The sequence below is a fragment of the Pseudorasbora parva genome, chromosome 1 (genome assembly GCF_024679245.1).
Source record: "Pseudorasbora parva isolate DD20220531a chromosome 1, ASM2467924v1, whole genome shotgun sequence".
Classification (NCBI taxonomy): Eukaryota; Metazoa; Chordata; class Actinopteri; order Cypriniformes; family Gobionidae; genus Pseudorasbora; species Pseudorasbora parva.
Genome location: NC_090172.1, coordinates 17,519,789 through 17,546,820, shown reverse-complemented (window position 1 = coordinate 17,546,820; position 27,032 = coordinate 17,519,789).

Sequence of the window (27,032 nt, the reverse complement as noted above, 5' to 3'; positions counted from 1 at the left end):
GTGCACATCCCGCCTTTTTGCCCATTTTCTGTTATCCGGGAGTGACACGCGATGACTCGCTCACAAGATGGCAACGCCCAGCTCGGCCATACTTTAAGCTTCAGAACGGCTTATCGGAATCCTATGGTGACGTCACGGACACTACGTCCATATTTTTTTACAGTCTATGGGAGGGACCCACTCACGAACCTTCCATTCAAATGTAAAGAGCAAATAAACGATTCCACATAAACCCCAAAACACATATTTTATATTTTCTTGAAAAGACCCACAAGAATATATTCACATAAACAAAACTACGATGGCCGGGAAGTGCAAAACAACATTACAAAGTGTGAAACACTTTTACGAGGTTATTAGTGCAATTATTGAGAAAGAAAACATCTTTTTAAATCTCCCTACCACTATCTGGTTGGGTCAGACAAAATGACTAAAGAACTCACTCTGATAAGGAGGAGAGTAGACGAATGTTCAAATGGCTCAAATAATAAATAATATATTTTATTTGTAACGCACTTTTCATTCCTAGGAATCTCAAAGTGCAAAAGTCATAATAAAATAAAATGAATAAAAATCGAAATCTAACAGTAGCCTACAATTAACTTGATTTTTTGGGTGGAGAAGCTGTGAAAAGACAACTATAAATAGCATGTGTTGCTCACGCACCACCGATTTGCTGTAGTTCCCTTTCGGGGAACTCGAGCTGCGTCGAAACGCTGTGAGAACGCCTCTGCGTTAATGCGTCGTGAAGCGCCTGTAGAACCATTCCATCGGAAAATCGATCGATTGTCGGCGTGATGACGTCATCGACCGGAAGCTATAAAGCGTCCGTGAAAACAAACAGGAACTAGCTTCTGAGCCTTCAGCAAGCGATCTGTGTGAACCTGTCTGTCTATTTGGTGTTTTTGTCTGTCTATTGCAAGAGTTTTTCCACCCTTTTGTTAAATATTCCATATATTTACAAAAAAAGAGAAAATAAAATAGATAGAAAAATGGCGAGTGAGAGCAGCAATTTCAGGAAGTGTGTTCATCCCTGCCCACGCTACATCACGGGTGGGGATACACACTCTCTCTGTGTTGCCTGCTTGGGAGCGCAGCATGCCCAGGCAGCCCTCGAGGGGGCTGCTTGTGAGCATTGCGAAAAGTTACCACTGAGAACGCTGTGCTCCCGCCGGGCACTCTTCGAGGAGGGTGCCTCGGCTCGTGTTCCCCGCGGCTCTGGTCCCGCTGCCGCCGAGGCGGAGCGGAGGCTGCAGTCGTGGGGATCACAATTGGACGTTGCAGAGGGGTTAGAGACGGGCGCTGCCTTATCTCTGCCCTCACCTGCACCGTCCAGCGGCTCTTCTCGGGGCATGGAAGCACGCATGGCGGTTTCTTCCCCCCCGAGAGAGTCGCCGGTGCTTCAACTATCCAGCTCCGAGGAGGTGGACGTTGAAAGCATCGAGACTGAAGATTCGCCACTTCAGTCCCCTGCATGCGAGGAGCTCGTTGAGGTTCTGACGCGAGCAGTGGCCAGACTTAACATCGACTGGCCCACAGAGAGATCTGAGGCAGGAAGAAAGCGTATTAGCAAGCTAGACGAAAGATTCCTGCCTTCTCGTGCTTCAGAGCCTCAACGGCGGGGCCTGCCGTTCTTTCATGACTTGCACACCGAGGTGGCAAGATCATGGAAGAGACCGGCTTCCTATCGTGTTTTCAGCCCGCAGACTTCGGTCTATAGTAACATCGCCGGGCTGAAACAATACGGTTATGGGGCGATGCCAAAGTTTGAAGAGACGCTCACGAGCCATCTCTCGCCTTCCTCGGCATCGTCCCTCAAGGCCCCGACCTTGCCCACCAGACCATTAAAAACAACATCGGCATTGGTGGGCAAAGCGTACTCGGCAGCGGGTCAGGCGGCTGCGTGCCTGCACACGATGGCTATCGTGCAGGCATATCAGGCTGACCGGCTGAGGGATCTGGATAATAGTGATGTTGTGGGGGGAGATAGTGTTTCTGAGCTTCGTTCTTCTGCCGATTTAGCTCTCCGGGCCACCAAGGAGATGGCCAGATGTGTTGGATGCTCTATGGCAGCCTTGGTGGCCACGGAGAGGCATCTTTGGCTCAACCCCACAGACATCAAGGAGAGGGAGAAAGCCTTCCTACTTGATGCGCCGCTTTCTCCTGGAGGCCTCTTCGGTGACGCAGTTCACACTGTCACCGAGAGGTTCCAGGAGTTGAAAAAGCAAGCTGCGGCGCTGAAGCAGTTTCTTCCTCTCCGGATCCAGGTCCCTGGGGCTGCTGCTGACATCCAGCAGCCCAAACCGAGTACGAGCGCCTCGCACAGGGCTAAACAGAAGCAGAGCGTCGCCACCCGAACTCCCCCTCAGCGCGGGGACGAGGGGTGGCTTCGAGGGGCAGGGCTGATCTGAGGACAGTCCTGATCGCCAAGAAGGCCTCGTCGAAGCGTTCCTGACGCCAGAAGCGCCAGGACGGTCAGGACGGTGACGCCCTACCGTCTTCCCCCCCATAGGGAGACGGTGTTTACCCCTGCCAACGGTACCCGTTTCCCTATGGCACCCTCTGGGGGCCGTGCTGCCAACCCCGCCGCAACGCCGGGGCGCAGTTGGTCTCCGCGGGCCACCCGAGGGTGGTCCACGCACCCCTCGGGGGGCCCCCGAGCAGTCAAATCAGTTGTTCCCTGCCGGTCCGCCGCTTCAGGGCACTGTGCTTGTTGCTCAAAATACACGAGAGGCCAGCCTCGAGAGGCTGGTTCCCTTAGTAGATTTTCTAGACAAGTGGAAACGTCTATCGAACATATCTCGTTGGGTCCTGCAGATAATCGAAAGGGGGTACGCCATTCAATTCAAAAGGCGGCAACCTCCTTTCAGCGGTGTCCTACCTACAGAGGTGGGCCCGGAGCAGTCTCTGGTAATGGCACAGGAAGTAGAGACACTCCTGCAAAAGGGGGCTATAGAAAGGGTTCCTCCTCCCGGCAGGGAGTCTGGGTTTTACAGCCGTTACTTCATCGTGCCAAAGAAGGATGGGGGCTTACGCCCGATATTAGATCTGCGTCTATTAAATCGCTCAGTGGCCAATCTCAAGTTCAAGATGCTCACACTCAGACAGATTATGTCGCAGATCAAACTGGAGGATTGGTTTGTCACCATAGACCTCAAAGATGCGTATTTTCATGTTTCCATCCTTCCACATCACAGGAAGTTCCTGAGGTTTGCCTTCGGGGGAGAGGCATACCAATATCGGGTACTTCCTTTCGGTCTAGCTCTGTCACCCCGCACATTCACCAAGTGTGTGGATGCAGCTCTGGCGCCGTTGCGTCTGCAGGGCATCTGCATACTGAATAATATATCGACGACTGGCTGATTCTAGCGAATACAGAACAGATGGCGGTTCAGCATCGAGATGCTGTTCTCGCGCACATGTCGAAGTTGGGGTTGAGGCTGAACGCCAAGAAGAGTGTGCTTTCTCCGGCTCAGAGAACCACTTTTCTAGGTGTGAACTGGGATTCGGTAATTATGCGGGCGCAATTATCGCCAACACGCATAGCATCGATCCTGGCAGCAGTCAAAGAACAGAGGCTAGACCGGGCCGTCACTGTGAAGCAGTTCCAGAAACTGTTAGGTCTCATGGCAGCAGCGTCCAACGTAATACCTCTTGGCCTACTGTACATGAGGCCACTGCAGTGGTGGCTCAAAACAAAGGGATTCTCCCCGAGGGGAAATCCGCTCCGCACGATCAAAGTCACGCGGCGATGCCTACGTGCTCTGGTCATGTGGCACTGGCACATAAATCGGCTAGAGATGCTCGCAGTGTTTCTTGCATTGAAACAGTTTCTGCCCGACCTCAGGGGCCACCATGTGTTAGTCAGGACAGACAACACATCGATGGTCGCCTATATAAATCATCAGGGGGGTCTGAGGTCCCGTCCACTGGACAAGTTGGCGCATCGGATCCTCCTGTGGGCCCAAGGGAAATTGCTGTCAATCAGGGCAGTATATATCCCGGGGTCCTGAATCAGGAAGCAGACAGCCTGTCGAGGCAGGGGCCGAGGCCCGGGGAATGGATACTCCACCCAGAGGTGGTGGAGCTCCTATGGAAGGTTTATGGGAAGGCAGAAATAGACCTATTTGCTTCGACGGAGAATTCCCACTGCCCGCAGTGGTTTTCTCTGTCCCATCCAGCCCCGCTGGGGTTGGTACATGCCATGGTACAGGAGTGGCCGAGGCTACCCCTGTACGCCTTCCCCCCGATTGTCTTGCTTCCAGAAGTTCTGGAGAGGGTACGCCGGGAAGGGGCCCAAGTACTTCTAGTGGCTCCGTACTGGCCGACCAGAGTATGGTTTTCGGACCTGATATCTCTCCTGGAAGGCTCACCGATGGAGATTCCGACCAGGAGGGATCTACTCTCTCAGGCGGGCTGGAGATTCCTGCACCCACGCCCGGAGATGTGGAAACTATGGGCCTGGCCTCTGAGGGGGCTAGGCTCATAGAGGAAGGTCTCTCGGCCGAGGTTGTTGAGACCATACTTCACTCCAGAGCTCCGTCCACGAGGAAGCTGTACGCTCTGAAATGGAAACTTTTCTCAGCATGGTGCAGAGACGCCAGTGGGACCCAGTTAACTGCCCGGTTGGTACAGTGCTAGAGTTTCTACAGGCAAGGTTCTCGGCAGGGTTGACCCCCTCCACAATAAAGGTGTACGTGGCGGCCTTGGGTGCCTTCCACGTCCCTTTGCGTGGAGTGTCTTTGGGAAGACACCCTTTGATTACACGTTTCCTCCGTGGTACTTTAAGGTTGAGGCCGGTTATACACTCGAGGGTCCCAGCATGGGACTTGGCCATTGTTTTGAGGGGCTTGTCCGGGCCTCCATTCGAACCCTTAGAGGAGGTTTCGGACAAGTTCCTCACCCTTAAAACTATCTTTCTTTTGGCCATCTCGTCTCTCAAAAGAATAGGAGATATTCAGTCCCTGTCAGTAGGGCCCTCATGTCTAGAGTTCGCGCCGGGGATGGTAAAAGCTTTTCTACATCCCAGGCCGGGTTACGTCCCCAAGGTTCCTACGAGCCCACGGGGCCCCATTACTCTCCAAGCCTTCTGTCCTCCTCCGTTCACGACGTCAGACCAGGAAAGATTGAATCTGCTGTGCCCTGTTAGGGCGTTAGATACTTATGTCCACAGAGCTGCCCTGTGGAGAAAGACCGATCAGTTGTTCGTCTGTTTCGGAGCCCCTAAGAAGGGGGCTCCAGTGTCTAAGCAGAGAATAAGCAAGTGGGTGGTCGAGGCCATCTCACTTGCTTATGAGGCGGCCGGGCAGCCGTCTCCTCTGGCTGTCCGGGCGCATTCTACCAGGGGTATGGCTGCTTCTAAAGCACTTGTGTCGGGGGCTTCCCTCCATGATATTTGCAATGCGGCCGGCTGGTCGTCTCCGCTAACCTTTGTCAGGTTCTACGAACTAGACCTGGCATTTACTGTTGGGGCGCAGGTACTCTCGTAACCGTGTGCGCTTTGGCTTCACACATACGAGACACTTGGTCCTAGACATGTGCCGATTTTCGATAATGCGATTTATCACGATAATGAATATGCACGATATTGTTATTGTGGGCACTTTAAAATATCGTAAATAATAAATTATTAACAATGTATAATTTTTTTATAATGCATTCAAGAATACTTTGCCCATCAACCGTATAAATGCTCAACACCGCTGTATTCTGCGTCAAAGGGACACGCGCTCAGATATAAACAAGCCCAACGTGCGTTTGCACATGACTGAACCGGTGAAGGAGACGCGCTGCTGAAGTGCCGCTCAGTGACAGCAGAGGGCGCTGATGAACTGCAGAATGCGGCTGTTACCCCGGGAACCCCGCAAACAAACAAAAACCACGTGTAGTTTTTAAAACATCCATTCGTTTTTGTAATCTCAATGTTGTTCATCAAAGCACCAAATACTAAATACTTAAAGACTTAATAGGCTATTTATTTTCAAACTTAAACATTTTTATGTTTTAATCTGGACTACAACATGCCCTAATGATTAGAACTGTTCTAATTATTTGTTATTGTTCAGTAAAACTTTGAGACATACGACTTCATTAGTTAACATGTTAATTCATTATTCACCAAACTGACAATGAAAAATACTTATAAAGAATGTGTCATTCTATGTTCATTTCTTAGTTACTGTTTAATAACATTAAAATCAAAATCAAAATAACTTTGTTAATGGACCTTAGATAAAACTAACAATGATCAGTATTTCTTAACTAACATTAACAAAAACATTATTTTCTGTACCATTTGTAGCGATTGCTCAATCTTAGTTAATGCATAAATGAGACCTTATTTTAATTTGTAAGCCTACCTGTTGTTCTTTATAGCCTAATTTTTGTGCAATTTAATCTGTTTGAAAATTGTACTTTTACAGCTCTGAAAAATATCAAGAGACCACTTAACATTGATTTCTCAATGAGGGGTCTCTTAATTTTTTTCCAGAGCTGTATATATTTTTGGTGCATTATTGTATTTAAACATTCAGTTATTTTTGTTCTTACAAAAATAGTTCTTAAAGCTATTATGGCAACACATTTTTTTGCAACTTATTTCAATATCGTGATAATATCGTACATCGTGATAAAACTTCATCAATTAATCGCAACATGAAAAATTGATATCGGCACATGCCTACTTGGTCCTATGGCGATGTGGGTATAAGCGTTCTCACAGCGTTTCGACGCAGCTCGAGTTTCCCAAAAGGGAACGTCTCGGTTACGTATGTAACCCTAGTTCCCTGAGGGAACTAGGGACGCTGCGTCGCTCTGCCATACTCCCGGCGTGTCCGTGATCACTTACTTCAGGCTTTATCAGAAGTTAGTTCCTGTTTGTTTTCACGGACGCTTTATAGCTTCCGGTCGATGACGTCATCACGCCGATGATCAATCGATTTTCCGATGGAATGGTTCTACAGGCGCTTCACGACGCATTAACGCAGAGGCGTTCTCACAGCGTTTCGACGCAGCTCAAGTTCCCCGAAAGGGAACTAGGGTTACATACGTAGCCGAGACGTTTTGATTTACTAATGATTCATTACGGTTATGATTTGCTGCCACCCACTGGTGGTTTTTGTTTCATATTTAACGTAGCTTATAATTTCATTTAAAAATAATTTCATATAGGCCTATCAATATTCAATCAAACAAAACATTACTCTCATAGCATTTTAACTCCAGTGCAATATAAATGTATTTATTTATTTTTTGCCAATAGAAACTTTTCTTAAATTAAAGTTGGCAGAGGCTGTTCTAGGTGTGCAAATAGATTATCATAGCTATTGTTTGGTCTATTAAAGGTGCACTATGTAGTATTTTTGCAGTAAAATATCCAAAAACCACTAGGTTATATATATTGTTATATGTTATATATTTTGTTCAGTTGAGTACTTACAATATCCCAACTGTTTCCAACTATTTGTAAATTGTGAGAAAATTGCTATTTTAACTAAGACCCGGGAATTGTCAGCATAGCTTTTGAGGGAGTCGCCTGTCAATCCCGTCATATCTGCGTTACCTTCGGTTTTATTTGACAGAAGCCCTTTTCTCTTAGCAGCGTGAACATGTCACAGCAGCGCCGAGCGAATGCACAGAGTAACGTCATAACATCATTTTAAACACACTTAAATGCATCTAATATGATAAACAGAGCTGCTTTACCTTATGCTCGTGACCGGAAAAGCGGAAATACTGCAGGCGCCCGGCAACTGTGTCATGTCCTGTCATAATAAAAGCCCCGGTGCTCGCGAGCCGTGTGTTTGTGTAACAATCGATCCAGCTGCCCTGCTCAGCTCCACAACACTCTGTCCTGCTCTGCTTCATACTACAATAACATTAACCACATCCATGAACATGATTTCTGCCCGTGTCCTATTTTCCACCGGCTGTGAGGTGAAGACCACGTCCCAAGATATTGCGCTCAAACTTGGCGTCATCAAACTACACCTTTGTTTTGAATAGGCACCCTCTAGTGGACGGAAAGTTGCATAGTGCACCTTTAAGTACCTGTTAGATATTTTATTTTTGTTTAAAATTAAATGCCAAGCTGATAAGAGAAAGGTTGGGAGAAGAAAGGGATTGCGATCAGTGCGGGGTAGAAATCGCGTTCGCGGGGACACTGTGGTGAGATCGAAAAGGGCACTTTCACTTTCACAAGGGCTCAAGCCAAATAGACGGCTCTAATATTACACATGCACATGCAAATCAACTTTCTCCTGCCGCGGCTGTATAATTTCTCTATGTCATGATTGACATATGTCTTGTCTAATCAGCAGTCAGTATTCCATTCACTGTGTCACTTCCGGTATGTGGTACATTCCCTTTCCGTTGTGTTTTGCGTCTTGTTAATTTGTTTTCTTAAACGTGCAGTATGCAACTTTTGGCCACTAGGGGTCACTCATTCAAAATAATAACAACAGACGTACTTTGATGATGTCGGGAAAGTGCGTGGGCTCATGGGAGTTGTTGTCCTTGTCACTGTCAACCAGCGAATCTGGCATCTCCAGCAGAAAACATGTTCACTGACAAGGTAACGTATTGTTATATTACATCTCTATTATTGTTACGTTTAGTTACGGCTTTTCACTTTATGTAATGTCAATCTAATGAAATAGCAGTGAGCTACCATTACTTAACAAACTTATCAGTAACGTTAGCTTACTTATGTGTGAGACAGAATGTTGTGCGGTCGGTCGCTATGTCAACATACCTATAAGTTGGTAGGCTATGTTGACATATTAACCGCGCATCATAATTTGAGTTTCTCAAATTATAGATATGTTGACATGGCATCTTCGCTTGTCGAACATTCTGTCTAACATTCTGTCTATCAACTCTTCAATAAGGAAATAAATTTCAATTTAGTTTATTATTACCAACTTAATACATAGTAAATGTGTCGCTCCCCACGTTCATCAATCATTCTAATAAACATTTATTTTGGAACTCAGAGATATATGAATTAGTAGATCATTATTAAATCAATATTATATGTAGCTAGTATTAACATATGATAAAAGTGACGGTCACCTTATATTAATTGACCAACATAGTGGCATATTACCATATGAAGCTAACGTTACTTTCTCCAGCTACATATAAAACCAATAATAGCTAGTCCATCTGTGTTTTACACATGACATATTCGTGTCACCGAATATACGGATAGAAATATACTTTTGGATCAGTTTTAAAAAAATAGCTGTTTCAGTCTCCAAAAACACAGGATCCGCCTGTTTGAAACGCCGATACAATACAAAATGTATACATATTCAGCTAAACGTGTCTCAATGTGGTCAAGATCGCTATGCAATATGCAAACATACAGCACGTTATGATTATATGATTATGTTAGCTGAATGGTTACTTAAATTACCTGTTTTTTAAAAGCATCTCTCTGCAGTCCGAGCTTGTCATGAAGATTTCACCATCTTTCAAAGGCTTCTCCAAGGCATTACACGTCTCTTGCTTCTTCTACTGTCCTAAAATTTGTCCTTCTACTGTGTCATTTTTTTCACCCGTACGTTTGCGCTTTGTTGAGCTGACAAAACGTACAGACAACGAGTAGTCATGATCCATTATCACACAGACTTTTTTATACATGTGTTCCCCTTATACTGTCATTGTTCCTCTTTGAGTTTGGCGGTTCTGCCGAGTTCTGCAGGAAGACGCAAACGCGGAAATGACGTGATAGACGTGCGACATAACGGAAATAAAGACACGGTCCGTGTCTTCGAATTAAAATATTAATGTCTCTGGATTTAGAAGTTAATTGGAACTGTCGGGATAATGTAAACACAACTTTGAAAAATATATAACATAGATATAGTGATCTTTTATATTTTTAATGCTGAAACATTACATATTGTGCCTTTAAATGTAAATTTGTTTCGTCCCTGGTAAAAGTGTTTTGTGCCCATGTGCCCATGTAATTGTGTTTTATAAGAGGTAAAAATGTTTTCCAAAATGTAAATTTGTCTCGAGCTTTGTAAAAGTGTTTCACGCTTTGTAATGTTGTTTTGCACTTCCCGGCCACCGTACAAAACCCATCAAATAAGGAAATCGCAATAACCCCAGAAAGAGTCACATAAATGCCATTCTGTCATGGTTGTTTGGCAATAAAGCTTAAAAATTAAATACCTTAGAAAACCATTGACCTTTTGTCTGTATAACAAACTCAATGATTTAAAGCTTAAAGTTAGTTGTACCAGTGGCATCAAGGAAGATTAGGTGAAGAAATATCCATTAAATGAGAATACAACACAACAGCGAAATGGAAGTCCGGCCTTGATCCCACTGTGCTCGGGCTACAGAACTCATAAGTTCATTATAGGTGTCATGATATAATTGAACATAATATAATTCAACATAAGTTCATTATAGGTGTCATGAACTGGCTTTTTTTTTTATACTGTTGTCTGAGGTCAACTAATGATGTTTGAGTGTTTTTTTACATTCAAAAACATCATAACTATAAGAAATAGGCTATTTTCTACACTGGTTTTGAGGCTGTCTCCAAAACGCTGGGTTTTGATGGGCGTGACGCACTGGAGACTTGGAAGTAAATGCCCAAGGCTAGAATTTGAGAAGATTTGCATATTTAATGAGCTCAAGCTCCCTTCCTTCAGTCCCCTGTCAGTTCAGTTCACGAGGGAGAGGAGAGGGAGCAACCAGAATAATTATCTAGATCATAGGGCCTGTAAACGTCTTCATCAATCAATCACAATGATTTATTTCTCATCGACCCGCGATTGATTGGACTATTATTTTTATATTACACATAGCCCGCAAGATCGAACGATACACGCGCGAACCGCGCGCACGTGCACATACAGACACGCACACACATATTCGGCGCGCGCGCGCCGCCGTTCAGATGTCAACTAGAGAGAGAGAAAAGCACACATTAAGAACGGAATATTAAGAGATTCATCGGCCTGCCGGGCTTTACGAGCCCTGGCCCATACGAGTCCAGCGTGGTAAAGGTTTACTCTCTGTTAGACACGTACACATGAGCAAAATGATCTATAACATTTTATATTACATATAAAAACACGTTTTACTCACATGGTGTGTTGCACCATTCCTGTCGGATCCAAATCCAGCATCAACCGGAGATTTGTTTACAAACGATTCCGCAGGGAAATTAAGTGAACATGTCTGTGAGCTGGAACTTCATTAAAAATAAAGTTCAACCACACATTCCTAATATTAGGATCCGAAGGAACCTTATGCAGCGACTGTGTTCTTCCACAACCAGGAATAGCGCAGTGTCTTGCTATCTTCTATAGCTTGTTTATTTCTGCTGCCTGCATGATCCCATAAGTGGGTGGGCGGGGTTACTGAACTTCACTCGCTTATCTGTAGAGGCGGTGTTTCATTGTGCACTGACGTCAGTAGAAGCACAGGACTGTTTTCTGGGTCTGGTGTCTATAAAAGCTTTTCTTTGACTAACAAGGGTGTTTTCAGCTCTGAAACTTACAGGATAATCGTATATTACCATGACCTTTTATATATCAAAAGCTCAAGGGAAAGTTGATTTCTCAGTTCATCACCCCTTTAAAACATCAGCAGAGAATCACCATGATGAAAAACATGATGTATAAAGAGTCCTTTTGATTGAGCTTGAAAACAACGTTTCTCAAATCTGGACTCAATTTTTAATATATGTTATGTTCATGTATACTGAACGGCCTTAATTCTACATGGCATTGATTCAACAAGGTGCTAAAAGCATTCTTTAGAAATGTTGGCCCAAATTGACAGGATAGCATCTTGCAGTTGATGGAGATTTGTGGGATGCACATCCAGGGCATGAAGTTCCCGATTCCATCGCATCCCAAAGATGCACTATTGGGTTGAGATCTGGTGAATGTGGCAGCCATTTTAGTATAGTGAACTCATTGTCATATTCAAGAAACCAATTTGAAATGATTCAAGCTTTGTGACATGGTGCATTATCCTGCTGGAAGTAGCCATTAGAATATGAGTACATGGTGGTCATAAAGGGATGGACATGGTCAGAAACAATGCTCAGGCAGGCCATGGCATTTAAGCGATGCCCAATTGGCACTAAGGGGCCTAAAGTGTGCCAAGAAAACATCCCCCACACCATTACACCACCACCACCAGCCTGCACAGTGGTAACAAGGCACGATGGATCCATGTTCTCATTCTGTTTATGCTACATTCTGACTCTACAATCTGAATGTCTCAACAGAAATCGATACTCATCAGACCAGGCAATATTTTTCCAGTCTTCAACTGTCCAATTTTTGTGAGCTTGTGCAGATTTTAGCCTCTTTTTCCTAATGAAAACAGGTCTAACAGGTCTTCTGCTGTTGTAGCCCATGCTTGTTGTGGCTTCACAAATACTTTGCTGCATACCTCGGTTATAACGAGTGGTTATTTCAGTCAATGAAATCAGCTTGAATCAGTCTGCCCATTTTCCTCTCACCTCTAGCATCAACAAGGAATTTTCGCCCACAGGACTGTAGTGATGTTACGTCTGACACCGATGCTCCGAAACTTGCTTCAAACTTGAATGGTCCTTGAAATAAACTAGGGCTCAATGATATGGACAAAATGTAATATCTCGATATCGATACAATACGATATGACTACGTGTTTGGTGAAAACCAAGCATTTCTCAGAAAAATAGTCCACATTTCAAAAATTTGTGTCAGAAAATGTATTGTTTTTAAGCCTTTTGCACGTACGGTCACACAGGTGTAATCAGAGACTGGTCCCTGGAGCGTATGATCAAGTGCATCACGATCAATTGCTAAATCCAAATGTTGAATTTAGCCAGTGACAGGCGCGCTCAGAGCTGTCATATACCACAACTTTTCAGTGTTTTCAACCACACACTGTTTATTTTAGGTTTCAAACATATAAATTCACGTAAGTACTAAAAAAAACCAATACATGTAGAGTTTGTAAAATACACACTGATGTCTATGAAAGAGGTAATAATAATCATTTCCATTATAATTCAACACGTTTTATTCATAAATAAAACTATGTAAATAATAAAAAAAATATTATAATTAAAAAATTAATTCCCAGTTCAAGCCACTTACTTTTAAGTATTTGGGAAGAAATGGATGAACTCACATGTTGTTAACATAGAGGTTGTAAATCCAACAGATCCGATTCTCTGAACTGCGTCTGAGGCACAAACTAACACGGCGGCGCCCATCGCGCATACAGCTCAACTAACACGATCGTTATAAAGGTGTTTAAACAACAATATTCTTCCACTTGCATGTATTTGACGATCGGAATATCAGATATTTCATGCCATAGCTAACACATTTGTGAATATTCTGAATGAAAAAGGAAAAATTACATAAAGCAGATCATCATTCATTCAGCGCTGTTGCTGAATGCACGTGACAAGCAATGACGCGTCACCATGGAAATGCCGCCCCCCCTCTTAGTTAGTTCTTAGATAGTTCCCACATCCCTAGTGCGCGCGCTGACTTTAGTGATGCATTTAAGGGCACACTCGATGTTTGTTGTAACTGCCAGAGTTATATGCAGGGCGAGCGCGAAGAGGGGAAATCTATATTGTCTATATCGTTGCTTTTTTCGATAGTAATATCTTGAAAGTTCATATTTCGATATAGATAAGATAACGATATATCGCTCAACCCTACAATGAACCACTGCCTCGGAGCTTGTATCATTACATCACTAGTCACGTAAAAATGTCTTCTGAAGCAAACACACTGCTTCACTCCTGTAGTGAACCACCTGACTGCTTTGACAGCCCAATCAGTGTTGAGATGTTTGAAACCTGCCGGCTGTATTTCTTATGTGCTTTCACACATGATACTGCCATGCTAAAAAAAATAAAAAAATAAAAAAAATAAAAAATAAATAAAAAAACACTATAGAAACCATTACTGAAATTAAAGAATACTATTGGTATTTTAATAGAAACCATTAGAATTTCTGTGATGGTTTCCAACTTTTTAAAGCTTGTCTGATCTTCTGTCCTTGTCTAAAGAAATAATTACACACACACATCATGCTTAATGTTTTATTATCAAGGTGAACACATGAAATTCATCAGTATCTGTAAAATTCCCCTACAGAAACACGTAATAAACAGGGCGTTAACATAAGCCTACTTGCATTTTATGGTTGTCAGCTTTGTTGCATTACATTTAATTCACCAGGAGATGTTGCTGCAATTTCTATCTGAATGAAGCTTTGAGTAATGAACCATTTTTAACACAATTGTATCAGAAAGCAATAATGCTTCGAAACGCTTCATTTGGCCACCACAACAGGACAGCCGCATACTGGATGTTTTTCCTTTTTCACACCATTTTTTGTAAACCCTAGAAATGGTTGCGCATGAAAATCCTAGTAACTGAGCAGATGGGTGATATTCAGGCCGGCCCGCCTAGCGCCAACAAACGTGCCATGCTCAAAATAGCTTAAATCACCTTTCTTTTCCATTCTGACATTCAGTTTGGAGTTCAGGAGATTGTCTTGACCAGGACCACATCCCTAAATGCCTTGAAGCAACTTCCATGTGATTGGATGATTGGATAATTGCATTAATGATAAATTGAACAGTTGTTTCTAATAATCCTTTAGGTGAGTGTGTGTGTGTGTGTGTGTGTGTATATATATATATATATATTATATATGTCAATATATTATTTTAATATGGACAATTTATGTTATAAACTCATATCAACATTAATTTATCTAGATGTACTTGTGATAGCAATATATTGTCTTATTTTTAGCATATATGACTGTCACTTAGGATATACAGTCATGTATTACATTTCAGTATGGGTTGTGCTAAAGTAAAACGTTTGTAGTTGTGTGTATTGCCGTGTTCCACTTTACCTCTTCATGTATGCATGCTCACGGCTGTTTTCAGCTGATTCACCACAGAACCTGTAATGTTCTCATATCACAAGATTGTATAAAACAAAATTCAAAGTCAGTGCCGTTCATAGAGCAGCAAAAACGCAGCATATATATATATATATATATATATATATATATATATATATATATATATATATATATATATATATATATAAAGGTGACTTGCCTTGACACTCAAATTTAACTTTAAAAATATTACTACTTCTGGATATTAAATAATGTATTTTTTTAAATATACAGTACATTGTTACAATGACAATTTTGAGCATACAGTCTAGAATATACAAATATATATTTTAAAGTAATGTTCAAATAAGTACACTTTAAAAACCTACACAGATTTTAATTTTAAGTATATTTTTGTAATATATATTTTTAGGGCTGTCGACGTTAAGGAGTTAACGCATGAGGTTAATTAAAAGTCGTTAACATCTAAAATAATTTAACGCAATTAACACAAATAAATTACAGAAGTACGTGAAGCTGCAAAATTAAAGTAATTTGCATCATACAGTCGATTATAAATGTCGGGAGTTTATCAATCACACTGAGCATCTTCACCTGTAACCCTGGTAGGAGGAAATTTCATTCTAACTATTTAACCTGATTCTCTGTTTGTGAGTTTAAGCATTAAATCCAGTAATATAATTTATCCAAACGGTGCTAATGTAAGGCCAGGCTGATACACCAGAGAAAAGACTCACAGCGCGGTTTAGTGATTTGTTCAGTTCGCGTCTCTAGCACTAATCCACAAATTTCTTAAGTTTTTCACTTTTTGATGTGTCTGACTCTCTCTCACTCTCGGACTCGAAATAAACCAATATCCCAAAGTTATTCAGTTAACAGTACACTGACTTAACCTACTGTTAAGAGTGAACTGATGATGATAATCAGAGATATATACTGAGCATGCGTGCAGCGGTGGGAGCCACGCTGTTGTGTTTAGTAATAGTAGTTCACTTTTGAGAGGTTCCTCATATTGCGTATGGGAAAAACTCCTTTTCTCGAGAATATGAAGCAAAACTTAATTAAGAAATGTATCTATGTAAAACGCAGTGTAGCTGCACGGCAATAGACAGGCGCGAAGAGCGCTCTGATTGGCCGGGCCACGGCAACTGCAGGAACCTATGGTGAGGCGGCTGAGAGGAACGAACCAATGCGGGCGCTCCAGAGAGACCACCGAAAAAGGGGGCTTATATTAGCATACAGGAGGCTATATAAGACCCTGATTCCCCATAGGTGTCAGATTTTATCTCCTTCAGCGACACCGTCGCTGACCTCCGGAATCAAGCAAACCGCCGTCGAAAAGCAACCAGCGGAACATCCCTGCAACCCCTAGGACGCCAGATTCCCACCGGGTCTCCGCCTTCAGCCACCTGCGTTCCAGCTGCGCCATCCGGCGTTTAATATCCTTTATTCTGTGTGTCTATGTTGTGTGTGTGGTGTGTGTGTGAGTGTGTGAGCAACATGCTGCAACGCCACTTCATAGAGCTTACAGGCTTGTTCTATGCGAGGACTCTCTTGTTCCGCCGTTCCGAAGAAGCGCCACGGAGAGACGGAACTCTCCTCACTCTCCCTCTTCTCTCGTTCCATCGCGCCAAGAAGCGCCGCAGACAGAGAGTTTTTCCTCACTCTTCCTCTTCTCTCGCTCAGTCGTGCTAAAAACCGCCGCGGACAGAGAATACTAGAGTATATAAACAAACTCGAGCCAAAGCTCTCGTCACTCTGCCGCCGTGCTGAAGAAGCGCTGCGGACAGACAGAGTTTTTCCTCACTCTCCCTGTTCTCTCATTCAGTAGCACCGCGGAAAGAGAGTTTTTCCTCACTCTTCCTCTTCTCTCGTTCAGTCGCGCTTAGAAGTGTCGCGGACAGACAGTTTTTCCTCACTCTTCCTCTTCTCTCGTTCAGTCGCGCTAAAAGCTGCCGCGGACAGAGAATACTAGAGTATATAAACAAACGTGAACCGAAGCTCTCATCATTGCCGCCGCCGCCGTGCTGAAGAAGCACCATGGACAGAGAATACTAGAATAAGTTAGACCAGCGAACTCGGGCTGTTGGATATGTCAAGAACACGGCTTACGTCACAGCCGTTTCTCACTGTAGCGCGCACTTACGCCTGTTTCACACCGCAAGCGTGAGCAGCGCGTGAGCAGCACTTCAGCGTAGCTACACCGTGACTGCAGCTGCAGACACGCAAGAGTATTCACACTAGAAGCGTTGGTGCAGCGTCACAACAGCGCCTCCCACAATGATAGAGCTGTCTGAGTATTAAATACTAAACTAAACCTGTCTGAGTATTAAATACTAAATTAAAATAAATTATTATATTTTCTGGCTAGTTTACTTTACTTTTTATAATACTTTCAACCCAAACTGAATAATTAAAACAAGTTTAAATGGGTAAATCTTCTACAGATGATTTTTATTCTTCGTTTTCTTTAATTACATACTCCAGTTATTGGTAAAACACACACATGTGCTTCTTGTGTGCATTTTGAGCGCTTTTGTGATATTATATTTATTTTGTCCATCAAAAGTGTGCTTTCGCTTTACACCGTGACTGCAGCTGCAGACCGAGAGCCTTTACCTGTCTGAGTATTAAATACTAAACTAAACGAAAGTTTGTTATATTTTCTGGCTAATTTACTTTATTTTTTATAATCATAACCATACTTTCACCCAAACAGAATAATCAAAACAAGTTTAAATTGCTAAAATCTTCCAGATATTTTTTATTCTTCATTTTCTTTTCTGACATAATCCAGTTATTGTTCAAATACACTACACGTGCTTCCTGTGTGTATTTTAGGCACTTTTTGTGTGAAATCACATTTATTTTGTCCTTCAAAAGTGTGCTTTCACTTTAATTGAGCATCAGGACCGCAGCAGCGCAGCAAAATTAGGCTCTCAGCCGAAAGCCCCGCTTCACTGCTGCTCACGCGAAGCTCCTGCTTGAGGCTCACGCGCTGCTCCTGCTCCCGGTGTGAATGCACTCATTGATTAACATGGGCGCCGAAAAAAATATGCGCTGCTCACGTGCTGCTCACGCTTGCGGTGTGAAACGGCCGTTACTGTCAAGGAAGTTGTAATGGCTGCCTTGTCATGATAGCGCGCACGCTTTCCACAGTGCGCGTTCGCTGACTAGAGCGTGACTTAGGTAATAGCACGCGCTCACTGTCAGAGAATAACGCCATCGGAATATGGCTGCCAAGCCTTTTTTCACTCTATCACTTTTTCCAGTCCCCTCTATTCAGGCGGCTGGAGAGGTTTTGACACTGTAGACAATGTATCCACTACACAGTGTACACATTATTTACAACGGACACACAAAAGAGCTTTTTCTATGTAGGAAATGTGCCCATTTTACAGTCTGCACTCCTGAACCCAAGTGCACTCGTGCCACAAGCACTATAAATGTGAGGCACGCTCCCACTGCAAAGCCTGCACCGCCAAGACCTAAACACTATCCCCAGAGTGTTACAAGCTCAGTGTTACAGCACAAATAACTGGGCAAACAGGCCCCTATTACTAAGTTGCCCGCTCTGAACCTAATTCAACCCCTGGCTTCACGAGCCCAGGCCTGGCAGGCCAAGTTCACGTTCAGATAGCCCCCACCTACAGGCCATTCTTGAGATTGGCCTTCGAGGGGCAGGCTTATCAGTACAGTATCTTTTCTGGGCACTGTCATAGACTCAAGACTCATGAACGAGCGGCTTACGTCATAAGAACCACCACATCTTGGTAACGTACATAAAATCGCCAGGGCAGCTGAGATCATACTCTCTTCACCGCAAGGCTAAGCATCTCCTTTTATGGGCAGAGCACAATCTGAGCTCCCTAAGGGCAGCTCACGTGCTAGGCATTCTGAATCAGGGTCTGGACATGTTTTCCAGTGCACCCACTCCCCCAGGGGAATGGTCTCTTCATCCGCAAACGATTCAGCTCGCACAACACTCGCTGCCAAATATTTTCCCAATAAGTTACGAACACTATTTCGGAAGCTAGAGCTCCCACTATCAGGTGGCTCTGCTTTGAAGTGGTCAGTGGTTTTCTAATCAGTGTGCTGCAAGAAATATCAATGCACACATGCAAACTGGCGGAACTGCTCGCTTTTCTCCAAGAGCTAATGGACGCGGGTCGTTCCCTCTCCACGCTCAAAGTTTATGTCGCCGCCATAGCAGCTAACCACGCACAGATCGCGGGACATTCACTAGGGAAAAGTGATCTTATTGTACGTTTTCTTAAAGGGGCCAGGTGATTAAACCCGCCTCGCCCCTTCCTTAGTCCCTATTTGGGACCTCGCCGTGGTTTTAGAAGCCGTGAAGTGTCGCCCCTCCTAACCACTTCAGACCACGAGCTTGAAGCACGTATCACTCAAAACCGTTTTTCTGCTAGCTTTGGTCTCGGTTAAGCGAGTGGGTGGCTTACATGCACTCTCAATGAGCCCTTCCTGTCTTGAGTTTGGGTCCAGCAACTTCAAGGTTGTGCTCAAACCGACATGGTTTTATACTCAAAGTGCTATCAACCCCTTCAGTATGCAGGTCATTACACTGCTTCCTTTACCCGCGTCTCAGAGAATAAGACGCGAACCTATTCTGCCCAGTCAGAGCATTAAGATTGTATATAGAACGCTCCGCCCCCTTCAGGCAGTCGGAACAGCTCTTCATTGCTTCGGTGGCCACACTAAAGGTTGTGCTGTCATGAAACAAAGACTCTCACACTGGATAGTGGATGCGATCTCACTAGCATATAGGTCTAGAACCTAGTCTGTCCTACAGTCATTAAAGCCCACTCCACTAGAGGCCTTGCCTCGTCTTGGGCTTGGTCATGTGGCACTTCCATGGAAGATATCTGTGCGGTGACAGGCTGGGCCTCTCTGCCCACTTTTATCAGATTAAACAAATTCGGAGGTCCCAGCTTACAAGCAGTGCTTTTCTCTGTCTAAGGGCTCTATCTCTAGCCCTGACAACACGATTGCTTATATTGTGTTCCGCTTATACACAATCGTTCATAAGCACCATTACACTCTACCATAGATCCGACTATGTCCAGTCAGGTGTTCAAACGAACCGACTCTTCTGGTTCTTTTAATTCTCCTTATGAAGCCTGACTGTGTCGGTCTCTCTAGAGGGTTTTTGACTTTCCCTCATTCAGTTGGGGATTTTGGGTCAGTCAGCATGCACGGCGTTTTACATTGTGTTCCCATACGCAATACGAGGAACGTCTCGAAAGGGAACGTACTCGGTTACTTTGTAACCTCGGTTCCCTGAGAGAGGGAACGAGTATTGCGTTTTGCGCCGTGTTCGTGCTTCTCAGGTGTCGCTTAAGTCGATTTTTAATATGCTCCTATATGCTAATATAAGCCCCTTTTTCGGCGGTCTCTCTGGAGCACCCCCATTGGTTTGTTCTTCTAAGCCGCCTCACCATAGGTTCCTGCAGTTGCAACATTTAAATGTCCATTTTACATAACATGTTTAAAGTGAAAAAAATCTCAATGTTGTTGCTACCTACACATACTATACACAATGATGAATTCTGTAAAGGTTCTTTAGTAGAGGTTTTTTTTTTCATGGGTGTTTAGTGCGTACAAATTTGAATTTATTATATTATAGAATTATATGGACTCCTTATATTTGGTTATTTGGTTTCCTTTCAGAGTCTCCAATGATCCTTTAAGCTTGCAGAAAATACAATACAATCTATTGACAGCCCTAATATTTTTTAGAAAATATACTAAAATACAATTATGTGTGTTAAACGTTGTATTGTGAAAATATGATGCTAATACATTTTTTTTATATATATTTAAAGATTTGTGTTGAAGGAAATATACTTGAAATACAATAAAGTGTTTTTATATTTTTTTTTCTCTAAATGCATGTCTCTAAAACATGCATTAAACAGAACTTACTTCTCATTACCAAAAACATGTTATGACTGACAAAATTTACAATGCATTCCTTACCGTCTCAAGGTCCTCGCATTTGGTTTCCAGGATAGAATAATGTTAATGATGCAGCAGTTTACCAAAAGTGACATCACAGGCAGCACATGCAGCAAGTATACATTCCTGTTTTTATAGCTCAGGGTTGGAGATAATAGGCTAAAATGGCAAATAACAATTGGAAACTGATTGTTTCAAAGCAGCTTCACAGTAATAAACTGGAAAATAGCAGAACAAGTGATGCAAACTTCATCAAATGTGAGATACATTTAAGCTGTAAAAGCAACTCTAAAAATAATAGAGTAATTATTAATCTAAATTTAGTGCTTATGGACACACACAGCATGCAGTGACGTCTCAACACATGGTTTACTGGACTGTTGTGTACTTCGCCACAAAGGCGACGGCGTCTGCCAGGAAACAAATCCACCTGAAAACTAGAGCTGCATAACCAAAGTTATTCATTTCCACTCCAGGATGAATCAAATGGGAAAATATATTCGAGGAATGCAGCAAAGAACATCTTGATCCAGCCGAGCTCAGGACACACGCTATTATTAACTTGCTGTACCTTTATAAAACATGTCAGCAAAAAAAAAAGAGCAAAGTTTTCTTGCAGCATCATCTCTCGGCTCAGGAGAAATGAGCTTGCCGCAGGTCATTTGTTTAATGTTGGAGGCTTTTCATAGAGTTAATTGGCAGAAACCCAGAGAGTTTAATTTTAGGATTAGTAATTCATAATGTTGTTTAGCTAAAGGGTTTGTATGTAATTATTAATATTTCTTATCTTGTGTGTTCACTGGTCTTCTCAAACGCATCTGCAGCACTTCTCAAACTGCTGGTTGTGTCAGGCGGCTGTCTTACTTTTGACTCGTTAATAGCTGCCATCATCGTCTGATCCTGCTGATAAATAAATAAATAAATAAATAAATAAATAAATAAATAAACGAGCATCTCTATTTAGTCCCACACAGTTTCTGTCTTGTTCTCCACAGTGAAAGAGTCTCTGCATAAAAAGCACATGGAGCAAAACTTCTCATAAAAGAACAAAAAGGACACAAATAATAAAGCATATTTTGGGCCTGTGTGGTTTGGAAATGAGGTTAGATTGCATTCACTTGCTTGTGCTCTGACAGAAGTAGGACAGCAAACAGGAAGTGCTCGAGCGAGTTTCTCTGTGACTTCCTATGATGTCAGTCCTTTGTGTCTGTGCTTTCGGCCTCCAGCTGCCTCACGGACACTATGGGCGAAAACTGTCCTGCAATATGAGGGTGTTTAAAAGGCTGGGGCTATTGTCACTAAGTGATACACAAAGAAATAAGATTATCTCGTCTGATGAGAACAAGATATAACTTTTTGACCTTAATTCTAAGTGGTATGTGTGGAGAAAACCAGGGACTGCTTATCACCTGTCTAATACAGTCCCAACAGTGAAGCATGGTGGTGGCAGCATCATGCTGTGGGTGTGTTTTTATGCTGCAGGGATAGGACGAGTCGTTACAATAGAGGGAAAGATGAACACGGCCAAGTATAGGGATCTCCTGGATAAAAACCTTCTCCTGAGTGCTCAAGACCTCAAACTGGGCCGAAGGTTTACCTTCCAACAAGACAATGACCGTAAGCACACAGCTAAAATAATGAGGAGTGCCTTCACAACAAAACTGTTCTATGACTGTTCTTGAATGGTCCAGCCAGAGCTCTGACTTAAACCCAATCTCTGGAGAGACCTGAAAATGGCTGTCTACCAATGTTTCCCTGGTGAAAAAAAAGTATACTTTATTGTATTTCAAATATATTCTCCTTTCTGATAGTATATTAGAAATATACTTACAAAAACTGTACAATTTCTTAATATATTAAAAATATATTAGCATCATATTTTCACAATACAACTTTTAACACACTTTAAAATAATTGTATTTTAGAATATTTTCTAAAAATATATTTTAGAAAAATATACTTTAAATGAAAGTTCAGTGTACTTTTGTAAAGTGTACTTATTTGAACATTAATTTAAAATATATATAATTTTTGTATATTTTAAACTTATTCTCAAAATTGTCATTGTTAACAATGCGCTAAAAGCATATTTGAAAAATACATAATTAATATCATTAAGCTGTATATTTAAAGTTAAATAATGTTTAAGGTTATTTATTCATGCTTAACTGTTCAAGCTTAAGCATGAATAAATAAGGTATAATAAATTATTATTATTATATAAATAAATAATTATATGCACTAAAAGCCCATTTTTAAATATATGCAGTGTATGCTATAAGCCCTACTTTAGTTGTGATTTAAGTGTAAATTTGTTTAATAATTTTACACTGGCAAAGAAGAATCATGTTACAATCGTACACACACATCTATATTAATAAACCGCACACTTAAAATACAAGGCAAGAAAATATGAGTTAAATAGTTGTTTCTTATCGGAATTCAAATGTCTCTTCAATTGGTCTGTGACCAATCAGATTGTGTTGCAGTGCCTACAGCCAATCAGAGTCAGATCTGCTGACGGTACTCGTCTGTATAACCCACTCGCGGGAGGTTTGCAGCCTTGCAGGTGAAGTACAATGTTGTGTTTCATTATTTATTTAATAAAACACTGAGAGCGGAAAGTACATTGCTCATTAATGTTTATTTGAAATGCCATTTGGTGCCTTATGGCTCTTTAATAAATATACATGTATCTAATCTAGTTGCTCAAAAATATATTGCAGTCTTTGCATTCTAATAAATATTTAGATATGATGATCAAATACTAGATTTCTTTAAATATGAAATTTCAAAACTTGAATAACTTGCATCCTTATATTTTATTTTATTTTTTTATTTATTTTTAATGAATAATGATACTTATATTACCACTCACAAGTGAACATTAAGGAATGGCACATATAATTTGACCCAAGAAATGTTTAAACTAGTGCTAAAACAAACATATTTTTTCTTATTATGTATAGTATATACTAGCTATAAACTGATACTGAATCAAGATCAAAAGCCCCCCCCCCCCCCCCCCCAAAACAACGAAAAAATAAGGGATAAAACTAAAAATTCTCCATTTTTGCATGAGTCAGAGTAATCAATCATGTCCATTTTCAATGAAATAGCAATTATAATCATTATTCTGGTGATCTCCCCTGTACTTTGGACTGTTCCCATCATATTAAACCCTCCCAGGTCTCTCTCAATCACAGGCCCTCTGATGACACATGATATAAACGGAGCATGTTACTGGCTGCTAAAGCTGTCAGTCAAATGCATCCATGGTTTTTGCTGGATAAAGCACGTCAATGCCTAGCCAATGCATAGCCAGCATAGATTTGATGGATGGACGTAGTAACGAATCAAGACATTATTTTGCGCAGTGTTTGTAAGATATGTCGTAAGCAGTGAATGAATACACCATGCTTACCATCTCCATAGCATCCAATAGTATCAGCGGGGCGGCCTGCCAGTTTTAACGCACATACAATCGCACATGCGCAGACTATATGATAGAATGTTTTTATCAACTAACTATGAGTTTTTTTACAGTTGAAAATTCTGTAAATATTTGCTTTAGTTTTTCAGGGACTGTAAATTCAATTCATTCAAATTCATTATAATTAGCAGTTTATTGCAGATTTTTTTTCAATAAAAACTAATCTTTACAATTAAAAATGTTCTAATATATTTGGCCTTTCTTGTAAGGATGCCTAGTCTTGTTTTGACATAAAAGCTTACAGAAGCTACATTTTTGAGAGAATCGTACTCAAATTTGAATCAAAACATGATCAGCCATTCAGTTTTATAAATAATCTTTTTTGATGGCCTTAAAATTAAAATCTCATTTTTTTCCCATAGGGAATAACTTTGTCCCTTACATGCATATTTCCCGTTGTTTTACTCTGTTCCTATACTACTTTGAGTTATTATGACATTTGGGTAACATAATTTCAAATGTCTAGTTTAAAATAAGACCAGATTTATGGATATAGACTAGCTGCATACGTTTGTATTTGGGTATGTCATTTTTTTTTAATTCTCAAAAATAGGAGAAGGGTCCAGCTGCACTTGAAACAAGAACGCCTATTGGGCATTCCTGGTAGCCTCTCATCGACCAATCGTGATCAGTTTCTTAATGCACATGGGTATGATTTCATATGTGTTATTTTGTCCCCCAAACCAGTTCAGCGGAAATGCCCTGCAACCGATTCTAAACATTTCATTTGCCCATTTCAATCACCATAATGATTGCCTAAACACAACCCTGATCTCTAAACCTACCCATCACAGGACACATTCTGCGTTTTTACATTTTCAAAAAAACATAATTTAGTATGTTTATTAATCTATTTACATTGTGGACACACACACACACACACACATAATGGTTTGTTTCGGCGTAGACATACACACGGAATCACATGTGGTGATTATGGATCGTTTAGGTGTAGACTATTCACATGGAATCACATAGCGTAGACATACAGATAGCTCAAAATGCACACAGATAACACGCCACTTGGCTTTCCAAAGTGGAGTGTAACTAACTAGCAAATGTTGAACATATTTATCCAGATGTTGACAGCTAGCAGTTCAGCAGAAGAGGCGAAAAAGAAGAAGGAGTTGTTCCAGTCTGCGAAAACGGTAACCCCCACCAGCACGATAATGCCCTTTTGGGGCCGCATTTGGATGATATTGATAAATAGGGGCGCCGATTAAGAGGTTCACTAAATAAACCTAAGAATGAATCAGTGCAGTCACATTCATTTGCTGTGTGCATCTTTCAAACAATTTCTCTGTGACACAAAGCAGTAGAGCACCTTGCATTTATCACAGAAGATGAGTTTTTTCCAGAACAACCTTCCGATTTGCATCTTGTTGCTTCTTTTTTTTTTTGTATCATAATTTGGCAGGTTGTCCACCATATCTTTTTGGACTTCAAGAACTGGTCGCCATTCCCTTGCCCCTCTCTTTTGTCCAACTTCATCATGTTGAGTTGGACAGGTACTGGCTGCATTAGAATTGCTTGGCCTCCCTCTTTTTTGAACCCTGTGGCTTCCCACAATGCACAAGCATATCAGCTACATTTATTATAAATTAAAGGGGGAGTGAAACACTCAGTTTCAGTCAATCTCATGTCAATCTTGAGTACCTATAGAGTAGTTTTGCATCCTTCATATCTCCGAAAAGTCTTTAGTTTTATTATATTTATAAAAGAAATATAGGCTGTACCGAGTCTTTCCAGAAAAAAAACGAGCGCCTGGAGGCGTATCGTGTGGGCGGAGCTAAAGAATGACGAGAGCGCACAATGCGGTGACGTGCTCAAGCATGGAGAAACCCATGGCTATCGATCAGATTCAGCTAATACAGATATGATCCAGAATCAGATTCGGAGGCTGAAATAAATTGAACAGGAGAAACAGCAACAGCAGGACGTCCGTCTCTGTGGTATGTACTGTATTTAGTGGCCTGTCAACATTTGTGTGTGTTTATTCGCAGTTTATCAATCAATCAATTAATCAATCAATCAACTTTATTTATATAGCGCTTTTACAATCACGATTGTGTAGCTTCACAGTGTCAAACAGGATAATATTGCGACAAAATTAGATTTGGCTGTACAGTCGTACTGGAGAAAACAGTGATATTATCAGCTTGTTTTAATTTATCATATAGCGACAATGTTGGCAGATCAGTATTATAGTTTATAGAATTAAATAAGACCTAATTCATACATTTTATTTGTATAATAAGTTGAATAACTTTAATCTTATTTTTAGTGTCCCCAACTGAGCAAGCCAAGTCAAAGGCGACAGTGGCAAGGAACCAAAACTCCATCGGGGCATCGAGGAAACCAGACTCAGTCAGGGTGCCAGTTCTCCTCTGGCCTATTAACACACCGTGTAAGATTATTATTCTGGCAACCTTACAGGTCAGAAATCATATTAGATTGGAATATTCAAAATTTCAGGGTATCACGGAAGAGACAGATTTATTTAGGATGGGGCGTCGATTACACAAGAGTATGAATACATGAAAGATCGGAATTATTGCGCCGAAGACAGGTTTTGAGCATGTCGTGCCAGTGAGGCAAATTCGGAGGAGACACCATTTGACACGGCTCAGCAGAC